The sequence below is a fragment of the Talpa occidentalis genome, unplaced genomic scaffold (genome assembly GCF_014898055.3).
Source record: "Talpa occidentalis isolate TD23 unplaced genomic scaffold, MPIMG_talOcc4v2.1 talOcc4.11, whole genome shotgun sequence".
In the NCBI taxonomy this organism is placed as follows: Eukaryota; Metazoa; Chordata; class Mammalia; order Eulipotyphla; family Talpidae; genus Talpa; species Talpa occidentalis.
This window is the reverse complement of record NW_023601104.1, coordinates 99,330,488-99,348,713: the sequence shown is the minus strand read 5'-3', so window position 1 is coordinate 99,348,713 and position 18,226 is coordinate 99,330,488. Positions and strand designations below refer to the sequence as shown.

The 18,226-nt window shown below is 42.5% G+C and overlaps 1 protein-coding gene across 2 annotated transcripts in view; it reads right to left on the bottom strand.

The window, feature by feature from the left end:
- The window catches only part of BTBD7 (BTB domain containing 7), a 79,328-nt gene extending 69,784 nt beyond the window's left edge, over nt 1–9,544 (bottom strand). The window contains exon 1 of one of the 2 annotated variants that reach the window (XM_037504006.2): nt 9,284–9,544. The gene's annotated coding sequence lies outside the window, so the exon portion shown is untranslated. The remainder of the gene's footprint in view (nt 1–9,283) is intronic. The other variant, XM_054692794.1, reaches the window with a different exon arrangement.
- Between the last annotated feature and the right edge of the window lie 8,682 nt (nt 9,545–18,226).

The following is an 18,226-nucleotide window of genomic DNA, read 5'->3' as shown; positions in this document are numbered from 1 at the left end:
TTCCAAACAGCAGAGAGAACTATGTGCAGGCCCAAGGAGAGTTACAAAACATGATTAACCAAGGAAATTAAGGTAATTCTATATGCTGCGTGCAGTGGGAAGGGGCTGTGTGTTAGTAAGACATGAGCCCAGAGAAGAAACAGGCTGAATTATAAAACATCATGTGATCTGTTACTAGGAATTTGAGCTTTTTTCCTAGAGATGTTTGCTGCTGTTACACACACACACACACACACACATATACACACACACCCTGCTTGAATTAAATAACAGATTTTCTTATTCAAGAATTAAAGAGCTTAAAAAAAAAAAAGAATTAATGAGCTCAAAGACCTAAGAAACACATACATAAACAAAGGTGATCTTGGCTTAAGTACTCAAAAGCTGAAACCCAAACCACATTAAAGGCAATGACTTAATTTTGAAATGTTAACAGAGAAAAAAGGAACCGTCTGAACAACTCTGTTGTAAGCCCATATTGTGTTTTCACACAGATTACCTTAATGAATAGAACAAGAAACTTATCACTGATACCCCTCACTCCACAGATACAGAAACTAAGGTTCAGGCAGGTGAACTCGTCCAAAGCAGACATCACAACGAGAAGGTTGTTCTTCATGGCCAAACAGGACATTTTACTTCTCACAATCATCCCAAATAGACACTAGCTTCTAAATGTACACTTGTTTTAAAAATAATTACAAATCACAGTGTTGAAGTTTCATTTATTTGACTGAAGCCAAAAGCCAAGAAATGACGAAAGTACACTGGCGGCAGGGGGTGGGGGAGTGGGGGGTGGTGGTGAACTCCCCTTCCCCGTTCTTCTCCCCGTCAGGCCTTCCAGCGAAGCCCGTGACAGAGCTGTGACTTCATGATGAAGGCTAGGATGAGATTCCTGGGTCATGGACTATCACTAACATGTGCTACAAATTCATCTAGTTCTGCCACAGGGCTTTTTTTTTTTTTTTCCCTTTTTTGCATACCAGAAAATGTTCATGTCTTGTCTCAAGCAAGCAAAAAATATTTTGGGAAAGCCTGCGACAAGAATACTTAGGTCTTATGAAGCATATGATGGAATTTTTCTCTAAAGAAAAATTCACAAATTCCAGATAAAACAGATCTAAATATAATTTCAAAATGTAAGTGAAGAAGACATGCATACTTTAATTGTGGCGTGCCAGTCTGGAGGGGAGGGAGTAAGGGGTGAAGGGAGGGAGGGAGGGAGGGAACAAGGCAGGCAACAGCACAGTAACAACATGATCCATTATTACTCCCTCCAGGCCTCCTGCTTTAGTAAGATTTTTCATAAAACTCGAAGGTCTATGGTCAGAGGAGACTGTCAAACTTTTAAAGCTCAGTGAAATTTTTCAGAAAAGAACGAAGGGCGAAGAACACTTTGCATATCCGCCCTAACTGATTTTTCCACTTCACTTGTCAGGTTTACCTCATGGTCATTAAAAAACTGTTGATAAAGCACTTTTTCATGGTAGTCTTTCATCCTAACAACCCACCTACCGAGTATCTATAATGTACCAGACGCTGGGCTACATCCCACAGGCTCAACATGCAGAGCAGTCCCATGGAGGAAGCAGCTCCAAGGGAAGCGACTATAACACGAGGCAAGAGGGCCCGGGAGGGGGTGGGAGTGACTGCTGTTAAAACTAGGCTTCAACCACATCTTGGAGAATAAAGAAGACAGTCCTTCAGATTTTTTTTTTTTGGGTGGCAAATGACTGCTTAAAAAATGAGGCATTTATCTGTCATGAGAAGCAATTCTATGCGAGGATGGCCCCAGGCCCAGTACAGTATGCGGTGAATGATGTTATCATGAACCCGGTTCAGTCCACTCCTCTGCTCTGCCATTTCTGGGGCACACTACACCACCCCTGTGGGCAGACGACAGTGCTCTCTTGAACAGGAAAAAGACTCCTCCGCCCCCCCAAAATAGAATGTCTCTTTCCCTTCAATCCGAATAAGACAATAGTTTATAGGGAAATGCCTTGAGCTGACTGACTTGAAGTAATCAAAATTTACCCCTGGAGTGGGTGATGAATCATCTGCTTGGAGTCTCTTGGATATAGGAATATAACCAGATTCCTGTCCAGGAAAAAGAGGGAAGTAGAGACTAGGAGAGCAACTAACAGAATTAATGACAAAGAATAAGAGTACCAGGCATTGGGATAAACACATGAAAAACAAAAACACAGGGAACAGAAATAGCTGGGAACGGCAAGAGTGGGAAAACTAAGGCTGAAAGTCTATAAACTCTTGTTGAGTTTGAACTTGATCCCACAGACAACGGAAAGTCAACACAAGTTTTTTGTTGTTGTATTTTTTAACATGTTTTTTAAATAGGGAAGTAACATGGTTCCAACTGCATTATTTAAAAGTACGGTAGCAACACAGAGAGCACCCAGACAGGGCGAGAATAAACAGCACATGTGCTTGGTAGGCTGTTCAATAAACAGTCCCTACTCGTAGGACAGTGGTGAAAGGATGGAATATAAACATAAGCTGGTAGACGTGTGTGTCTATAATGTCACCTATGTTACAGATGAGGAAAATCAAGTCACAGACACGTGAAATAGCTTGCTAAGATCAGAACACTATCAGTACTAATCAAAATCTGAATGGGGTTTGATTTCAAGCCCAGTCTACATTATAACAATTTCTAAAAACACCAACAGTGCTCAAAAAAAGGAGACAGATCAGAATTCTGTTAAAGGATATTTTATTACTGCATCAGAGTGATTTCTATTTATTCTAACCTTAACATAAATGCTCACTACATTGATTTAATGTCAATTTATAAAAGTACATTATGTTTTTGAATTTTCTATGTTATTTGGGATAGCAAGGATATTATGAAAGACACAAATTTGTAACATCAAATTTGGAGATGATCAAAATTTTAAAAATTAAAAAAAAAAAAAACCCAAACCATTACAGCTTGCATTACAAATCTTGAACTTGTTTTGCATATAAATTAGGTACTAAATGCTTCAATTTCATTATAAATTTGGGGTCAGGAAGCAGGAACTTGAAATGTTTCTTCTAAATTATGCCTCCCTTTGAAATTTTAGATTCTGGTAAGTGCCCTCAAAGACTTTTCACTTAAAAAGAAAAATGTTACCTCACTTATAAAAAGATAACTGTTGGGCCTCCCCGGTGGCGCAGCAGTTGAGCGCTGGGTTGCGAAGCTGCCCGCAGCCTCTGCAGCGCCGGTTCGATCCCCGGCTGCTCCCCGGCCACTGGAGGAGGGTCCCACATGGCGCGCAGACCTCTCCTGCCGCCCGCTGCTCCCCTCAGCAGTGTCCTTCGGTCCTTCTGCCTGTTCTGCTCCCCGCTCTGACTCAGGCGAATTCTCTCACCCTCCCGTACTTCTGACTGTGCCCAGTGCTTGTATAAAACAAACAAACAAATAAATAAATAAAACATGCCTCTATAAAAAAAACCAAAAAAACAAACAAAAAAAAAAATAAAAAAAAAATAAAAAGATAACTGTTAAGAAAAGGCCTATTCCTCCCTGGTGGCGCAGCGGTTGAGCGCTGGGTTGCGAAGCTGCCTGCGGTCTCTGTGGCACCGGTTCGATCCCCGGCTGCTCCTCGGCCACCGGAGGAGGGTCCCACATGGCGCGCAGACCTCTCCTGCCGCCCGCTGCTCCCCTCAGCAGTGTACTTCGGTCCTTCTGCCTGCTCTGCTCCCCGCTCTGGCTCTGGTGAATTCTCTCACCCTCCCGCGCTTCTGACTGTACCCAGTGCTTGTATAAATAAATAAATAAATCTTTAAAAAAAAAAAAATTTCAGCCTGTCTCTTGTTTAAAAAAAAAAAAAAAGAAGGCCTATTTCTTTTTAGAGTAAAGTAGTTTTATTACCTTTGTACCAAGACTGGATTAAGAGGAAGATGGTTTAAAATAAAATAAGCACTTTTCATTAAAAATTACAATGTGCTTTAGCTTCTAATTTGGTTAGTCTTAGTATCTGCACGCCTGTCACTATGCCAGAAGTGGGGAAAACAACTGTGAGCAAAAACTGTACTATAGCCCATCAGGCATATATCTGTATGCTCATCTGAATGACATCAATCTTCCCCACTGAATAACTATAGTGCTACTTTCTTCAACCAAATATAGGAAGATGAAGCCTAAAACATCAACTAAGTAATAATGTTGTTTGGATGCTGTAAATGTTATCATTCACCAGGTTAGAAACTCTCAGCACCCACAACAGATCTCTTTTTCTTTTTTTTTCCTTTTTTTCTTTTTTTAAAGATTGATTTATTTATTCATACAAGTACTGGGTACAGTCAGAAGTGTGGGAGGGTGAGAGAATTCACCAGAGCCAGAGCGGGAAGCAGAGCAGGCAGATTGACAAAATACACTGCTGAGGGGAGCAGCAGGAGGCAGAAGAGGTCTGCGCGCCATGTGGGACTCTCGTCTGGCGGCCAGGGATCGAACCAGCGCTGCAGAGGCTGCAGGCAGCTTCGCAACCCAGCGCTCAACCACTGCGCCACCGGGGAGGTCCAGATCTTTTTTTCTTAAAACATACCTTTCTGAAACACACAACAAACCAGGAATATAAAGAAACTATCTCATCATAATAAAGACATATATGAAAAACCCATAGCTAATTTCACGCACTGGTCAAAGACTGAAAACTTTTCCTTTAAGATAAGGATATACATTTTCACCAATATGGTATTGAAAGACCTAGTCAGAGCAACTAAGCAAGAAAAAGAAATAAAGGGCATTAAAATTGCAAAGAAAGAAGTAAATCTATCCCTGTTCAAAGACAACATTACATGTAGCAAACTCTATAAAGATTTTACAAAAACTGTTAGAATTCAGCAAAAGTTGCAGGATACAAATCAGCATACAAAAATGTTGTAATCCTATACAAGAATAATAAATTATCCAAAAATGAAATTAAGAAATCAATTCCATTTACAATAGCCTCAAAAAGAATAAAGTTCTTGGGCCTCCCCGGTGGCGCAGCGGTTGAGCGCTGGGTTGCGAAGCTGCCCGCTGCCTCTGCAGTGCCAGTTCGATCCCCGGCTGCTCCCCGGCCACCGGAGGAGGGTCCCACATGGCGCGCAGACCTCTCCTGCCGCCCGCTGCTCCCCTCAGCAGAATACTTCGGTCCTTCTGCCTGCTCTGCTCCCTGCTCTGGCTCTGGTGAATTCTCTCACCCTCCCGCGCTTCTGACTGTACCCAGTGCTTGTATAAATAAATAAATAAGTCTAAGAAAAAAAAAAGAATAAAGTTCTTAGGAATGAATTTACCAAGTATATGAAATACTTTTACACTAAAAATTACAAAATGTTGTAGGAAGAAGTTAAAGACACAAATAAATGAACAAATATTTTGTGTTCATGGACTGAAAGACTTAATATTGGTAACATGTCAATACCACCTCAAACAATCTATAGGGTCAATGTAATCTCTATCAAAACAAAACAAAACCCCAATGTCATTATTTGCAGAAATAGAAAAACCCATCCTAAAATTTGTATGGAATTTCAGGGGACCCCAAATAGTCAAAACAATCTTGAAAAGAACAATGTTGCAGGTCTCACACTTTCTAATTTCAAAACCTACTATAAGACTATGGTAATCAAAACAATACTGGCATACAGACTGAAAGATCAATGCAACAGACAGCCCAAACCCTTGTCTATATATAGTGCAATGATTTTTGATAAGGTACTAAGACCATTCAAAGTATAAAATAGTCTTTTCAATAAATGGTGCTGAGAAACTGGATAACCACATGTAAAGATCTAAACATGAAAGATAAAACTAAAAATCTCTTAGAAGAAAATATAGGATAACTTCATGATATTAGATTTGGCAATAATTTCTTGGGTATGACACCAAAAGCATAAGCAACAAGAGAAAAACAAGATAAATTGGTCTTCATCAAAATTTAAAGCTTCTATGCATCAAGTGACAAAGTGAAAAGATAGAAAACATCTTCAAATCAATGTCTGATAGGGAACTGATATTCAGCATACATAAACAGCTCCTACAACTAAACAACAACAACAAAAAATATGATTTAAAATGGGCAAAGGGCCTCCCCGGTGGCGCAAGGGCCTAAGCACAGCACTGTGAAGCTATCCTCAGCCTCTGCAGCACGAGTTTGATCCCTGGGCAACCAGGGAGTGACCCACATGATGCAGCAGATCTCTCCTGCCTCAGCCACTGCTCCCCACAGCAGTGTATTTCAGTCAGTCTGCTGTTCTGCTCCCCACTCCGTCTCTGGTGAATCCTCTAAACCCTTCCACCTCTGGCCTGTACCCCAGTTTCTTGTATGCATAAATAAATCTTTAATAAAATAAAATGGGCAAAAGGGGGACTCCCTGGCCTAGCTGTTAGGTTTCAGCACTATCACCATTACCGCCTGAGGTCCAACCCTGGCCAAGTTGCTAACTCACATATGGTGCAGCAGACCTCTTCCTGTCTCCCCCGCTGCTCCCCTCAGCAGTGTATTTTAGTAAATCCGCCTGTTCCGCTCCCCACTCTGTATCTGGTGAATCCTCTAACCCCCTCACACCCCTGGTCTATACCCCAGTACTTCTATGCATAAATTAAATAAATTAATTAAATGGGTAAAGAAATTGAGTAGGTATTTCTCCAAAAATAGATAAAAAACTAATCAGCGCAAGAGATGTTCAACGTCACTAATCACCAGGGAAATGCAAATCAAAACCATAAAGATATACCATTTCACATCCATTAGGATGGCTATTATCAAAATAACAGTAACAAGTGCTGGTGAGAATGTAGAAAATTGAAATCCTTCAGCACTGCTAGTGGGAATGTAAAGTTTCTGGGTATATACTCCATAAGAAATGAAATCATGGACTTGAACAGATATTGGTGCATCCATGTTCAAAGCAGTATTATTCATAATATATTAAACATAATATTATGTTTAACAGGTACAGTTGGGGAAGATGAAGAGAGTTCTGGAAATGGACACATTACACAACAACGTGAATGTGCTTAAAATCCGAGCTGTATACTTAAAACCAGTTTAAAAGGCAAACTTTATATTAAGTATATTAACATATACTTAAGCAAAGCAAAACAAAAATAACACCTGCTTTGCATCTTTCCTCCCTGAGTCTAGGATTTTATCTCTTCATACCCATGTAACTGCAACAAGACCTGTCATTCCTGGTTCATCCCACTTTCTCCTCATTCTACCTCAACCTATAGATCACTGACAGGCTCATCATTCTGGTTCCTCACTTTAAAGTCTGGTCTCCCAAACTTTCAAAAGCTCCTTCTATCTTGCACAAGAGGCCAAATCTTCTCAATATAATACTCAAGCCCATACAGAGACTCAAAATGTTCACTGGTATCCTTTTAGTCTCTCAAGAAAACTCAGTTTTCAGCTCATCCTAGCATTCCCCTCCCCCAAAGTTAATCTCCACATTACACTATTGCTTTTCCCTCACAAAGTAACTGCTCCAATATCTCTGTAAATCTAAACCCTCAGAGTGGGTTTAGTCTCAAGTGTTCCAGAAGGTCTTTAGATTTCTGAGGCCTCGCTCATCTTCCCCTAACCTGAACACCTAAGTATTCTTCGTATTGCTAGAACTCAGTAGAGAGTCTTCTGGGCTCATAGGATTACATCTTATCTTTCCTAAGGGCAAAGTCTATACATTACATTTCTTCTCTTTCATAGCACCTAGTATTATAATGCAAAACACAAAGCAGATCTTCAAGAATCACCCGTGTAACTGAATGCCAAGGTACATCTTTGGATTTGTGATTGTCACCCACTAGAATGAGAGCATAACTAGTTGACATCACGGTATTTCTGAAGGTTAACCTGTGACACACAACAAAACGCTGTGTGACTCAACAAGACGACACATGCAAACTAAATAGCACAGCCTGGAAAACAGGAGTCTTAAGTCTGAAAAATTACAGCCCAATACCAAGAATCGACTTAAAGGCTGGTATTTGAGGCACAGAGCAATACAGTAGTTAGTCAGATTCTGTGAGACTGGACTGACCTATGGGTTTTATTGGATGCATGCACGAATAAGCCAGGCTGTAAGGGGAGGGGGGGGGAACACAACGTAGTCACAGGACTACAAAAACTCTAAATGAAATGTCAATCAGTTTTTATTAAATTCAGGTTAGAAAAAAAATCTTCATCAATTACTTGAGGTAACTGATGGTTTGTCAGAATCAGAGAGAGGCTCTCTCTCATTTCTGCTTTCAACTTTATTGCACAAAGACCTAGAGGTGGGCATGGGTAGTGGTGGTGAAGAACGCAATCAATGAATAAGAGGCTCCGGAGTGTAGTGAAAGCGCTCCCTAAATGGGGCGCTGAGAGGCCTAGATCCTAGTTTTGGTCCAATCCCTGGCCAGCTGGAGGACCCAAGGCAAGTCACTCCTCTCCCTGGGCCTAGTTTCCCGGCTCTAAAACAAGTCACGCCAGATCTCCAAAGATTTTTCTGACTCCAAAATTCCAGGACAAGTTTAATCACAGCTACCATGAACACGTCTGGATCTTGCAAAGCAATTTCAAATCTTCTCTATTTCCGGAGGAAAGTAATTTATTTCAGCAATCTCAAAGAAATGGATGCCTTTCAGACAAAAGATGGTTTAGTCGAAAAAGCTAAGCAATTCCGTAAAAAATGCTGCTTCCTCAGAGAGCGACGCGGTCGAGCAGAGGTCTCCGGGGGAGACGACCGAGACCGCTTCGGTCCTCCGGGCCTGCTCCGGGGCACTTGGGATCTGCGCCGGCGGGAGGTGGGGGCGCGGCCGGCGGCCCGAGCGCACGCCCCGGAGCGCCTCCAGAAACGTGGCGAGAAAGTTCTCCTCAGGGATAAAGCCGGCGAACAGCCGCGCCGGCGGGGAGACTCGGAAAGACGCCCGCGTTCAGCCCTGCCCTGCTCCAGACGCGGCTCCCGGCCCGCGCCCGCGGCATTGTTCCCTCCGACCTGTCAGGCTCGATTTCGGCGCCGTCCGGAGCAGCGCACCCCGGACGTCCAACTTCGCCCCCGGGGCGGCCCGTCCGCCCGCCGGCCCCGGCCCGGCTCCGGCCGCGGCTCTCACGCCCACCCGGGGCCGCCGCGCGCCCCGCCCGCCCGCGGAGCGCACGGCCCGCCGGCCCGCCGCCGCCTCAGCCCCGCCGGACGCCCGCCCTCCCGCCGGCGGCCGGCCCGGCCCGCGCCCGCCGCCCGGCACGGCCCCCTCTGGCCGCGCGCCCCGCGCCGGCACAGCCCGGCGTCCAGCCCCTCAGACGCCGGGGACACTCACCCCCGAGGCTGCTCCCGCCGCTGGGCCCGCGGCCGTCGCCCCCGCCGCCGCCGCCGCCCGCACCGCCGCCCGCACCGGCGCCAGCGCCCCGGGCCATCCTCCTCCTCCCGCCGCCGCCGCCGCCCTCTCCACTCCTGTTAGCGGCTCAGGCTCCGGGACTGCTCCAGGTTCCCCTCGCCGCCATTTTGACTCTGAGAGCGAGCAGGAGGGGCTCGGCTCGGCGCGGCCCTAGGGCGCCTGCGCGGCGCTGCGGCGCCGACCCGAGCCCCCGCCCGTCCCGCCGTCGCCGCGCCCGCGTCACGTGGGCGGGCGGCGGCGCGCGCGCCGGGCGGGCGGGAGCGGCGCGTTCGCGGGCCCGGGCCGGGCGCGCGCGCATTATTTTTGCGCCGCGGAGTCCGGCTCGCCGCGCCGGGAGTATGAGGCGCGCAGCTCTGTCGTCCTGCTTGATCCCGGCCAGCGCGGCAGGTCGTGGACGGCATCAGTTCAGAACGGGGTTGTAACGACTGCGTTTCCAGGCGACCCCGCTGCCCATTCACGTGTGCATTCGGCCGCCGACATCCTGACGGATTCCGGAAAAGTCCTTTTTTTGTTTATTTTCAGTTTGAATTTATTTATTTATCTTTTAATGTTTTTAAATATATTTTATTTTATATAATTCTGACATCATTTTTCGGTTTTGCACAATGTATGCATTTTCATTTCGGTTATAGTCCCCCATACAATTGCACCCCCCTTATTTTGACCCTAATCCCTACTCTCCTCCTCCCCCCACCCCATAGTGTGTCTCTGGTTTATACTTGCTAGTTGATTTTGATTTTTTCTTTATTATAATTAGTCTTTTTCCTGGAAAAGTCCTTTTTGACGGTCTTGGCGTTTGGTCCTTTTTGACGGTTGGCAGTTTACCTGAAGCCGTGCCGGCCAGGTGCTCGTATAGCTGTAAGTTAAAAGAAATCTTAAGGTCACTGGCAAGTTTTGTTCGAGGAGATGCCCCATGAACGAGGGACTGGAACTGATGAGAGCAGCCATCTCAGCGTGGCAGAGCCAGTGGCACTTTCCTAGTTGCCCGTTGTCTGGAAGTTTGCAAAGATAGCAGCCATGCAATCACAAAAGCACCTATTAATGGAGGTCCTTACAACTCTCAAAACACCGTTAAAGACAGGGCTTCGTTTGAACACCTAAACCAGCCTTTGAGGTAGTCGGGACAGGTATTATTATGACGGTTTACAGCTAAGGAAATAGGCTCAGAGATACTAAGTCATTTGCCCAGGGAGGCGCTCCCAGCATTAATAAGGAGGCAAGTCGAGACTAGAACCTGGCCATTCTGACCCTGGTCACCTAGCACCATTAAACCTCAGTCTCCGATAGGCCTAGCTATAGGCCATGCATTTGTCCTCTGGGAATTTATTTGCAACCCTCTTCAAGAGTGGGTGCATATAGGGGCCTACCTCGTGGTGCAAGGGATTAAGACGCAGCATTATGAAGCAATCTGAATCACGAGTTCTATCCCCGCAGGCCAGGGAGCAACCCCCATGGCGCAGCAGACCTCTCCTGCTCCCTGCTGCTCCCCTCAGCAGTACATTTCAGTCGGTCTGCCTGTTCTGTTCCCAATCTGTCTCTGGTGAATCCTCCCACCGCCCTGCCCCCCGCACCTCTGGCCTGTACCCCAGTACTTGTATGCTTAAATAAATCTTCAAAAAAAAAAAAAAAAAAAGAATCACAAGGGAAATCCATGCAAACAAACCTGATTAAACTAACCCTTCTTTTCCCAGCCACTACTCCATGACTAACTGCCCCAGTCCAATCCCCTTTGTCTTACCACATTTTCATGATTTACTACTCTTTGTCCAACTTAGTGTATCAGTGTTTGACTCCCCGTGCTTTGGAGCTTCATTTTCCTGTGGGGAGCCCCATATACATGTAAAAATTTCTACACTTTGCTCCTGTTAACCTGTTTATGTCAGCTTAATTCTCAAGCCCAACTAGAGAAAAAAGTTTTGCCTCTCAAAACAAAAATTCAACTAAATTTAAATATGAACGTCATTCAGTTCATCAAAATATACCATAAAGAGAATGAAAATACAAACCACACAATGGGAAATGATATTTGCAATACACAAAACCAAAAAAAAAAAAAAGGCTTATATCCAGAATACAAAAAGGACTTTTATAATTTAAGAAGAGATAACCCCATAGAAGATGGGCAAACAGCCAGAACAAATGAAGAAATGCAAATGAGATAAATTAAAAGTTGTTCAACCATGTGATTGTAAAGGAAGTACAAATTAGTGTTGCCATAAGATAATACTATTCACTCATCAAATTGGTAAAAATAATTTAAAAAAGACAATTCCAAATGTTATGCATTAATAGGAGCTCTCTACGCTGCTGGTAGGAGTGAAAATAGGAAGAACTATTTGGGAAGGCAGTTTGACACTACTTAGCACACATGAAAATTGGCTTGTTCCATGACCCAGCATCCTCTACATGATGTATAGAGAAACTTATGCCCATTTGCGCCAGGAAATATGAGCAAGAATGTTCATAGAAGTTATACACATCAAAAACTGATAACATCTTAACCACGCATCAGCATGAACATGGATAAAAATTGTAGCATATTATTTAAAAAGTGGTGTATTCACGTATTAAGTGAACTTAACTATGAAAAACATGGATCAAACTCACAATAATGATGTTAAGTCAAAGAAGCATGACACCAAAATAATATACAAGGTAATTCCATGTATTATATTTCATCCTTTCTAAGATACAGATTTTAAAAAACAATTTTTAACAATGCTGAAATTTGTCCTAGAATTAGTGACCTCTAGTGTTACCGATTTGACAGGAGTGTTCATGTCTTGACTATGGCCAGAAAGATTTCAAAGCCATGACAAAGCAAAGCAAAGCAAAATTTTATTAGCAATAATACACCCAGGAGGGGTCCAAACAGGCCAAGTCCACAGGAGAACAATTATGCCAAATGGCAATTGGATTCATGGCTTAAATGGGGTCCAGTGGGCTGCTCATTCTGTCCTTTTCTGGGGTTTACTGCACAGGTGCTCCTGGGGTGTTGGTTTATGGGTCCAGGCAGGGGTTTCTAAGTTATTTCTGCTGTGTTCCAGGGGTATAGTTTTATCAGCCCTGGCAAGTTGAGGTGGGTATGTGCCCACCTTATGCCCCTAGGTGCCTCTTGCTCTCTCAGGACTTTATCAATCCTACCCTGAGTTGGGGAGAGAGATTGCCAACACCCGTCTGGGCATATTTTTCACTCTCCCTGTGCTCTGTCTCCCTGCCAGGTTTTTCCTGGCATCCTAGATATAGTTGGCCATTAATTTTCTTTAGGCATTGCTCTCCCTGCCATGTCTAACATTAGCACTGGGTCATGACTTAGTTAATAGATCTTTTCTTTCTTTCCTAGTGAGACATCAAATAGTGGTATCTTCAACTCTTTAAAATACAGGCAAAGATAAGCCATTTGGCTTATAGATCTATAAACCCTGCAGTGTATGGGAATGCAAAGATGAGTAATGTTGATACAATCTCAGGTACTTAAGATGCTGTACAACATTCTGGAGGTTTAATTGGCAAGGGTACCAGTCAATTCCTAATTCTTTGGAAGGATATGTCTCCCTCAGGAAACCTAGGGATGGAATTCATCCCAGTTTACTCAGCATTGTACTTCAAGGCACATTCTTACACGCTGTCATGATCTTCATGCATTTTTCAGCTTCCCTCTTCCTTATAATCCCTCACTTTTCCAATCAAGTGGTTTGGGTGAGCTCAGCCTCATGTTTTATACCTGATTTGATTGAGATTTTTTAGGAAATGCTATTCCACTGGCTATACATATTGGTTCAAAGAAGGCTATGTAACCCCATGAAAATCCAGGGTATGTTGAAATATTTGCTAGGACTTCTAGAATAGGAAAAAAAAAAAATCGTCCACAGAAAATTCTGGAGTTTCCCCATCTTTCAGTGAATATGAAAGAAGATGTAGCCCTAGGAGCTCTCAACAACCTTTTAACCCAAACAGAGACTGCCTTAAGTTTAAGTCAACTTGTACTTTAGTGAAACCCAGCCCCTGGGGCATTATTAGCAATGCTTAAACAAGCTTCACCTGAAACAGTCCTACCTTCTGGCCTTTCTGAGTATATGAAACAATAAATTTTATTTATTATTGTAACATGGTGGTCCCCAGGAAAAGGGGAAGTGCCAGGTTCCCTGCCACACCCAAGGGAGGGTGGAGCTGAGTAGGGAGGAGAATGAGTTGCAGAGGAGACTGGGGTAGGAAGGAAGCAGAATAGAGAGCAAGAAGGAGACCAGGAGGAGGCAAATGCAGCAGAGAGACTCAAGAAGAAGCTGCGCTTGCTTCTTGGTCCTGGACTGGTTAAAACAGTCATGGCTGAAGACACATGGGGAATTAACAATGGCAGCTTTTATCTTGATTTTGATTTTGTTCTTTTCTTCCCAGACTTGTCTGGCTGTTTCTGAGCCTTTTCTATGGGTTCCCGCTAGAAGGTGCTTTAGATTTGTGGCAGGCTTTTGGGCCTTGCTCTGGCTGGGCCAACCGTGTTTGACTGGACATTTACCCATGAGGGGATTGGTAACTTCAGGTGCTTGGTTTGGAAACTATATTCTTTGTCTTCTCTGTATTGCACACTAATTGTATTAAAGTTCCTTTCCATGAAAGGTCTAGTCTTATGCTTTGTCTTGATGCAGTGGATGGCAAAACCTATTTAGAGCGGATGGGTTTGGGAGTTCTGGGGTGCCCCTCTCCCTGCCCTGTAACATTATTAGGTTTTCCTTAACATTCACACAAGATAATCTTTATTGTAACATATACTATCTCATTTAATCTCCATATCAGCACTCTATGAGAAATACCATACTGAGTTGGTATTTTTCTAAGATTTATTTTATTTATTTATGCATTTATTTATTTATTTTATTTATTTATGCATTTATGCATTTTATTTATTTATTTATTTATGAACTGGGGTATCAGCCAGGGGTTTGGGGGAGGAGGGATGAGAGGATTCACCAGAGTAGGGAGCAGAACAGGTGGATTGACTGAAATACACTGCTGAAGGGAGCAGCGGGCAAAACAGGAGAGGTCTGCTGTGCCATGTGGGTTAGCTCCCTGGCCAGGGATCAAATTTATGCTTTGAACTCGGGCTGCAGTGGCTGCTAATAGCTTCATTGTGCTTAGACTTAACCCCTTGTGCCATCAGATAAGACCACTAGACTGACTTTGTCTGAGGCTCTGCAACTAATAAATGAGTGTTGACATCTGACCTTTGATCTTTTGGCTGTGACCACCAATATCTTTTCACTCCAACATAAATCCATCAAAGATTTTCTGGACATCATTCAGGGAAGAAAAGGAATATAAACTTTAAAAACAAAAAGATGTTATAAGAAAACTAAAACTGTTTTCATTACATATAATTTTTTGAAGGAAAAAATAGGTATATTGTGGCACAAATTTGTAAGAATGAATTTGGCACACCAAGATTATTTTTTGAATGCCTAAGGGCAATTCCTTTGGAGGATTCTTTATAATAATGTATAGCAGCTTTTGTTGGCTCTTATGTCAGCATTGTGCTGCAATTCTAAAGTGTGTTACTGATGTTACCAGTTGCATAACTCAGGAATGTTTTTCTCACCTTTACAACTCTTGCTCTTGCTACTTGCTTATTTGAGCTTCTCTGTCTTTGAGGTCATGAAATTGTAAAGGCAGGCACAAACAGACCTAGAGAGTGGCACTGCATTTCTCAAAGAACTTTGGTCCTTAAGCAGCAATTAAATGTGTTTTTCTAGAGAGGAGCAAATTCAAGATGTTTGGGCCCAAGGTAGGGCAGTCTTAATTCATTATATAATTTTACAGACCCCTAATACCAGATTATTTAGAGCATGCACATTGATTAAAAAAACATTAGAAAGAAGAAAGTGGGTGAGTGTGCCTTTTTTATTCACGTTAAACACAGAGCTCAAAAAACCTGCTCTCTAGGATCTACCTCTAATTATGTCCTTTCATACATCCGCACCAGGAAAGTGCCTCATTGTAGGTCACTGACAATATATTGAATTCAGGGCCCACTAAGCCCTTTACCGAAAATTGCAGAGGTCTGAGTTAACAGTGCTAGTCTTTTGTGACTTGGAGAAATTAAGAGGCGAGAGCTTGTTGCACCTGTAATTTGAGAAGCTAAAAGTGCCATCTCCTAGTGTGGGGGTGGGTGGCAGGGAGCTTAATTGTGTTGTGGCTGAATTAGAAGTCAGATTTACCAACACTATCAAAAATAATTTAAGATTTTTGTCCCAGATAAAGATCCAAAATGCTTGATTCGGGCCTCCTTGTGGCTGCCCGCAGCCTCTGTAGCACGTGTTCGATTCCCAGCCAGGGAGCTACCCACACGATGCAGCAGACCTCTCCTGTCTCACCCGCTGCTCCCCTCACAGTGTATTTCAGTCAGTCTGCCTGTTCTGCTCCCCTGCTCTATCTCTGGTGAATCCTCTCACACCCCACACCTCTGTCCTGTACCCCAGCTCTTGTATGCATAAATAAATAAACCTTAAAAAAATGCTTGATTCTCACATCAGCAGCACTCTAATATAAACTTATTAGGATTAGTTTACCCAGTAACCAGTTTTGTCCTTGTCTGAGCTCTTTTTTTTTTTTAACCTTACTTTAAAAATTTGTTACACTTTTTTTTTTTTTTTAATTTAATTTTAAAAAGGGAAAAACCTGAAGGGGGGAAAATAGTTCTTGTTAAAACTCTTCCGTTCACAAGTGATAGTAATTTTGCTCTGACCAGTTTCAGGCAAAAGCAAGATTTATCATAAGGAAAAAAATGTGCTCAGAACTTGAGGATAGGAAAGTGTCTAAGCTTCAAGAACAAGGAGAACCAGGGGTTTGAACACGGTCAGGATGTTCCTTCTGTGGCTCATCTCTTCTTTCAGCAGCTTGGCTTCGTTATTAACTAGCAGTGGAAGGACTTTCTTCTTGGGTAGAAAGTAAATATGAGTTCTGTGAATATACCAAAAAACTGGGTCACCTTTTCTCCCCAAGTCTAGTAGACAAGAGAGCCAAGCTGTCCTTATAAAGTCTGATTAAGCTCCACCCAGTAGTTTGTTCAGGAGTCTGCTGCCTGCAGGTAGAGCTAGTCTTCTCACACCTCCCTTGTAGACCAAGGAGCCAGATAAAGAAGATTTAATAATGGGGACCTACACAACTTTCAGGGCTCTGCAGTTCATTCTTCAGGAATGAAGGGATTAAATGTTGCACTGCCTTCCACCAGCATCAGCATAGCTTTAGGTCAGGACAATTTAGATTTAGAAGACTCGCTAGTCAAGACTAATTATATTCTTAATGTCAACTCACTGTTATTTCCTATACAAACTAAATTCAAATTTGTGTTTATTTGAACAGCGCTCACAGAGTAAAATCTGTTACACTGCTTCTGTGTTTCAAATCCTCGCTTTGTAACAGTGTAATAGCCATAGAAAGGGGAGGTTCTATCTTCTTTCTTTCTTCAATTACCCACAGTGAGCTGCGTTTTGAAAATATTACCCAGGTATTATATTTTGAGAGAGAGCAGGAGGGTACACCTTCACACAACTTTTATCATACAATATTGTTATAAAATTATCCTATTTTATTATTATTTTCAATGTCTTACTGTAATTCATTTATAAATTAAACTTTATCATAAATATCTATGTATGAGGAAAACATAGCATAAATAGGGTTTAGGACTATTTGTGGTTTCAGGCAACCACTGGGGAATTTGGAACATATTCCTTAAGAATGGGGTGGGGAGAAAATACTGAATTGTATACAAATTCAGTTCTTTTAAATTGTTCTAACTTGTTTTATAACATAGAATCTATTCTATTTTGGTATACATTACATGAACATTTGAAAAGAATGTGTGTCTGGATGTTGTTATATAGAGTTTTCTACAAAAGTCAATTAATACTATATGATGGTGTTGTTCAAATCTTCTAGGACCTTACTGATTTTCTGTCTACTTGTTTTATCAATCATTGAAAGAGGAGTTTTGAATTCTGCAACTATAAATTTAGATTTGTTTATTTTTCCTTTTGGTTCTATCAGTTTTTCCTCAAGTATTTTGAAGCTTTGCTAATAAATACATACACATTTAGGAATGTTATGTCCTCTCATGAATTGATCCTTTAATCATTACAAAATGTCCCCATTTGTTCTAATATTCCTTGCTCTGACATTTATTTATTTAGTTAGTTTTTTTTTAAAGATTTATTTATTTATTTATATAAGCACTGGGTATAGACAGAAGCGCGGGAGGGTGAAAGAATTCGCCAGAGCAGGGACCAGAACAGGCAGAAGGACCGAAGTACACTGCTGAGGGGAGCAGCGGGCGGCAGGAGAGGTCTGCGCGCCATGTGGGACCCTTGCCGGGCAGCCGGGGATCAAACCTGCGCTGCAGAGGCTGCGGGCAGCTTCGCAGCCCAGTGCTCAACCACTGCGCCACAGGGGAGGCCCTCCTTGCTCTGACATTTAATTTGTTTGGTAATAGCTATTCCAGCTTTTGGTAATTAATATTTGCGTTAATATTGGGTATATCAGTTTCATCCTTTTACTTCAACCTATCTATATACCTTTGTCTTTAAAGTGTGGGTTTTTTTTTCTGACAGTATAAAGGTATTGTTTAAAAAAAATCTAATCGGACAATCTCTGCCTTTTATTGGTTACATGCATTTATTTATTTTTTTACATTTATTTATATTTATTATAAATAATATAAATGCTAACATCTATAAAGCCAGTAACCATGTGATCCCAAATCAGATGTTAATTGAGACATATAATGACTCAGCCAAAAGCAACATGTTTTTATATTAACTTTTCATATATCTTGAAGGAATATATAGACTACAACAATTCTCAAACTCCCTTTTC